This window comes from Magnolia sinica, chromosome 4 (genome assembly GCF_029962835.1).
Source record: "Magnolia sinica isolate HGM2019 chromosome 4, MsV1, whole genome shotgun sequence".
In the NCBI taxonomy this organism is placed as follows: Eukaryota; Viridiplantae; Streptophyta; class Magnoliopsida; order Magnoliales; family Magnoliaceae; genus Magnolia; species Magnolia sinica.
Window position 1 is genome coordinate 39,945,130 of NC_080576.1, and position 6,020 is coordinate 39,951,149.

A 6,020-nucleotide genomic window follows, 5' to 3' on the forward strand; every position below is an offset into this window, starting at 1 on the left:
CATTCAATTGCGTATCACACAAGAGATCATCCTCGAAATCCAAGGTGTTACCCTCGACATGATTTTTGACGAAGATTTTGGGGGGATTGATTGTCACGCCTTAAACTCGAAAATCGGGCTCACAAAATTCCCGATCGCCGAATTTGGCGCCGACAGTCTCCGTAGAACCCCATTCTCGACTCCCAGTGCCCAATTGCCAGGTTCCGATCCTGGGATGCTACGAGGAGGATTTTCAACATCAGTTTGATTTGTAATAAGCATAACCAAAGGCATAACCCACAAACAACAACCAAAAACTCCATCACATTCCACTATGATCAAAAACTTACAAGTACAATGAGCATAAAGGGAAATACAATGATGATGAACAAAACTCCAAAATAATCTGCCACGTGCTCAAGCCTCAGCGCTGCTGCGATCCAATGTCACCTGCACGCAACGGTCGTGCATAAGCTTATAGAAAGCTTAGAGGGTGGTGAAAGTGTGTGCTTAAGGTGGTAATGCAGTTATGCAGTATCAGAGTAATGCGGAATATGCTGATGAAAGTGGTAATGCAGTTATGCAGTATCAGAGTAATGCAGAACATGCTGATGAAAGCCAAGAATACCATTAGCTGTACCAAGGCCATGCGGTGCAAAGAATGAATGATATCGGCCATACTAAAGTCATACAATGCGAAATGCAACTCAAGCATACAAACCCTCATCTAAGTCTACATGTCAATATGGCTCAAATCTGGAATATCACCGGGGTCTAGTACACTACAAGCCAGATTGCTGCCCCATCGCGCACAATAAGGTGAGTGGAAAAGACCTCACTATCCGCCTGCCAATATCGGGCTCGGCTCGTCAATAGCAGACCCATTCCTCGAGCTGGTCAGACTCAGCCCAGCATTGCCCCCTACTCTCGGGTGGGTAAGGCCGCACCCCCTTCCAACAGACCACGACATAGTGAAAAGTGCAACCGTCTAATAATCGGCACTCTGCACTCATGCACCCACTCGGTCTAGACGTTGGAGCAACCTCTTGGTACCATAAGGGTTTAAGGACTTTCACCTAGGGATATTTATAGCACCCCATGTAGAACACTATTTCCGTTATCCAATCCTGCCAACCACGACACGTCTGTGGAGGCTACGGCCCTGATGTCGCTAGGGCGTACAGTAACCATATCACACAATGCGAATGCATGAATCACACTATCCAGTCATACAGCAATCCTACGCGTATCGTGCGCTCATGTAGGGCACACACCCCCTATCCAGGAGCCCCTAAACAATCTACCCAAAGGCATATGTGATGATCAGTCATTTCTCATATCAAGCATACGTATGATGCATATGATCATTAATCATGGAACTAAACATGTTTTATGGGATGGATGATGTTCATAACGAAGATGGGCTTAGACGGCCTACACATAACATGTACGAGCCTAACAATGAACCCTAGGGAAAGTCATAATGCGGACATTTAACCAACACTATACTGGTAATGTGGACGTCAAACCACCATTGGTCCCAAGGCATAGCCCGACGTAAACATCATTACATAAACCATGTTGGGATCGTACATTGCAATGGACCTTAGGTACATCCCATTGGGCCTTAAATACATCAAATGGGCCATATCATATGGGCCTTATATTCATCAAGTGGGCCACATCATTGGGCCGCACCAATGGGCCTTATGTGCATTGCAATGGGCCATAACCCGTGGGCCTTATAATGCATCAAATGGGCCTAATCTCATGGGTCTTATGTATATCAAATGGGCCACACTAATTGGGCCTCAACCCATAGGCCCCAATACATTTTTAATGGGCCTTAACCCGTGGGCCACAAATACATCTAATGAGCCTTACAACATGCCAAGGTAGGGTCCACTTGGACTATGGATCTGGCTCATTCTTTATGCCCATGCCATAAAATAACATTTTAAAAATGGATGGACAGATTAGATGCAGCACCTACCTCATGGTGGGGGGGGGGGTCCACATGAAGGCCTACCACCCATAATATAATATAATATATAATTTATCTATAATATATACAATATTTTATATAATATAAATGTTTATATATATATACACACACACGTCCACACACACACGCTCACGCACACACCCACCGTCCCCTGGACGGTGGGGATGGAATACATAAATCACAGTGGGCTCCACCGCCCGCCTGGACGGTGGGAGTAAAATACATACACCACTGTGGGCTCCACGTGGGGCCCACCATAAAGTTTGCTTTCCATCCAACCTGTTGAGAAGGTCACACAGACCTGGATTGAAGTGGAAAAACAAATTTCATATTGATCCTAAACTTTTGTGGACCCAAAAGGGGTTTCAATGGTAGAGTTCAATTCACACTGTTTCCTATAATGTGGGCCACATGAGTCTTGGATGGACCTGAAATTTGGAAGGTGGTCCACTGCCTTGAGGGCCCACCATATGAATGGATTTCCGCCAGTCCGTCCGCCCGCTGGTGCGTAGGCAGCAGCGGACGCTGCCTGCTCTGACACAGCAGCGTTGCTGCTAACGTTATATTTTTTTTTGTTTTTTTCTGATTCCTGTGGTTATTCATAGGTGGGGTCCACATTTTGAGAATCCACTCCGTCCAATGGCCCTCCATGGCTCAAGACAAGTAAAACAAGCCCAATATTGGGCATATTTCAGCGTATAAACAATCAGGGAAGGTTTCAATGGTGAAAACCATCATTTGATATGGTATGGCCCGCCAGGACCTCGAGTTGACACCATTTTTCGGTTCAACGCCTAAAATGAGGTTGGGAAAGGAATGGACGACGTGGATTGAAGACATACATCAAGGTGGGGCCAAAATAAGTGGGCCACCCTTAAGCTTGGAAACAAGCTGATATTTGTGTTTTCCAATCAAACGTCCAGTGTCCCTGGACGCTGGACTTAGCATTAGAGGTGGGCCCTGCTTAGGTGGGCCACCTCATGGAGGATGGTGTGGGTACAGTACATATAAGGTGGGCCCCACCCATAGATGATTTAGATAAATTACTTACTTCATGGTGGGGTCCATTCAAGTGGGCCACACAACCTCATTATCATCACACATAAAAAAAGAAATAGAGAGGGAGAGAGAGGGATAGAGAGTGGGACACGCGTGATGGAGGGACCCCGACACTATGGGCCCTCCCTTGCACTAAATCATACATCAAGTGGGTCCCATTACACATGGGCCCATTAAATCAAAATCCAACGGTGGAGATCCCTTCTCCACTAAAATAGACGGTCTAGATGACCCTAGGTATGCAAGGAAATAAACATCATGATGGGTCCATGGAGAATGGCCCCATCATGAAATGATCATGATGATCCAAGTGGGCCATTGGCCACATCTTAGAGTCCAAAGTGAGATCCAAACCATTGATCGGTTAGCCTCACTTGGCCCATCTTAAAAAAATATTAAAACTATCCTATCAAAGCACCCACCACTTTATCTTCTTGCTGCCTTGGCTTCCTTAGCTCCTTAGCTTCGATTCCAACGGAGGAGATAAGGTTTGGATGGTTGAGATGAGAGATGAGAGGGTGGGAAAGTGGGCCACCTTTGTTGCTTAGGAAAACTTGGAGAGGCTCATACGTATGGACTTTCTCTTGCTTGGGAAAGTTTGAAAATGAGAGAGAGACTTGTAAAGGGAGAGAGAGAGTGATGGGTGATGGAGTGATGGATGTGGTGGGTGATGGATGTAAGGGACTTTTTGACTTTTGTGGCTAATGGTGTAAGAGAAGTATGACTTGTGTAAGAACTTTTTAACTTTGGGGCTTGCTTGAGAAAGGTTGAAAGGTGATGTGTACTTGACATGATGGGATGGATTGATTGATTGATTGAGGTGACATCTCGTAGAGATTCTCTCGGGTTTTGCAACGCGCGGCGTTTTCCTCTCACCGAACGCTAGCCTACATCTCCTGACCATGGTATCGCCTCGGCGCGCGAGTTGCGGCATCGAAACTGCGGCGATGGTGCGGTCGCTATGGTAAAGGTCTTGGGTTGAGTCAACTTGGGTTGACGGCATGAGAATCAAAGTCGCACGCAAATACCGGTTAAGGGTCGAAGGTTGCCGGAATTCGATCGGGAAGACCGCAGAAGTCTATGGAACGGTACGGTCTAGGATACAGGGCTTACATTGATCCTCCTCATATTCGAAGGAGCTCCCAATGGTCGGCTACCAAGGAGGTCGCAATAGATGGCCGAGGCCGATATCCAAGTTAGATTGGCTAAGGTCTTATTGACCGAGTCAAACTGTTAATTTTGGTCGAGGCCCTTCTTCAAGGCAGGTTGGGTCAATACTTAAGGTCGTTCATTGGTCACGACAGCAAGACATCAACCAAAGTCGTGGCAACTGCTGGGAAGCTGATGCCCGAGATGCTAGTGGAGGTCGTGCTCGATTGTTGGGGTTGTGCTCTTATCCAACCTCCCTTACTTATGCTTTGTGTTCTCTCTCATTCTGGTTGTCTTGGTTAGTCCCTTTTTACCCATAATAATAGCCCCCTACTTCCAAGCGCTCTTCAGAAGCATGAGAAGTAAGTTTGTATAAACCAATGCCTAGATGATGTCTTTGTGCAGGAGAGGTCGGTACCCATCTATCATTATTGCAAAAGAGAGAAAGGCGGCTAGTGTAAGGATCAAGGAGGATCCAGTAATGATATTGATGAGATGCTCGAGGAGAAGTGTGTTGAAACAAAGCCTCTTCTATTCTCGGCGAGTAACGTGTGGACATGTGTCTTACTCATCGATAGTCGGGTCAGTCAGCAAACAAGCAGTCGCCTCATGTAAGGAGGCATAGCAGTAGCACCTTTCCGTGCTACAACATTGAATACAGGCAATCAATGTTGCAGCCAAGGTGATTATAAATAGGGGGGATGCCCCCGAAATCACTTCATTTGTATCTTTGGCCTTTGCTGCTCTTCTAAACCATCGGACCGGGCAATTTTCGGTAAGTCAGAAATACTTTCTCTAAGAAGCTTCTTTTTTCTCCAACCTTCTTTACTCCGACCACTCTCTCCTTCCCCTTTTATATTTTTTCACTTTTTGGTCGGAATGTCAAACATTTCCAATAGACATTCTGTATATGGGGCATTCCATAGTGAGTCCGCTCCGGGAAGTGTGGACTCCCAGCTAGGGTGCACCTTCTGGACCACTATCTCCGGTACCGCTAGGCCGGGAAGAAATAGTGGAATCGATCCCAATAGCAAGGGTAATAGCTCAACTTGCTGCGAAGCAGCACTTGGATGTTGGCCCTTTTGGTCGAGGCTGCAAAATGCTGACCTATTCGGATCAAGGAGGAGTACCAAATTTTAGAGTCTGTGATACTCCGAGCTCCTGGACTTAGTGAAATTCAAGGCCATCCTCGCGAGGGTGAGGTGGCCATATATATGGTCAACTGGCAGTGTGGTCTTCAACTTCTTGTTCACCTGATCATATGGGAGTTTGCTCATCGCCTGAGGTTGGCCCTAGGCCAGATTATCCTAAATGCCCGGAGGGCTCTACTCGGGACTTACATCCTATGACACTAGTTCGAGGTCACCAAATTTTATGTCGATGAATTTTTGTATATGTATAGAGGGAAGGCCAACCCTAGCCACCAGAGTTGGTGTTATTTTTCTGCGTGGGTAAATAAGGGGCAAGCCCTCATCACCAATAATCCGTCCTCCAACAAGGGATGTGTAAGACCCGTATCCTAGCCCGTACTGTTCCGTAGACTTTCACGATCCTTCCTGTCAAATTTCGGTAACTCGTGATGCGTAGACAGCAGCTGCGGGCGATCCTAAGTCGTATCCCGTAGATCTGAGTCGACTCAATTCGAGACTTGTACTATTGCGACTGTACCGTAGTCGCGGTTCCAACGCCGTGTCTGGCATACCGATCCGATACCCTGACAGGGAGATGTGGACCCGCGTTTAGTTCGAGGAAAACACCACACGTTTGCAATCCCAAGAGAATCTCTATAACATATCTCATCAATCAATCAATCAATCACCTCATGTCA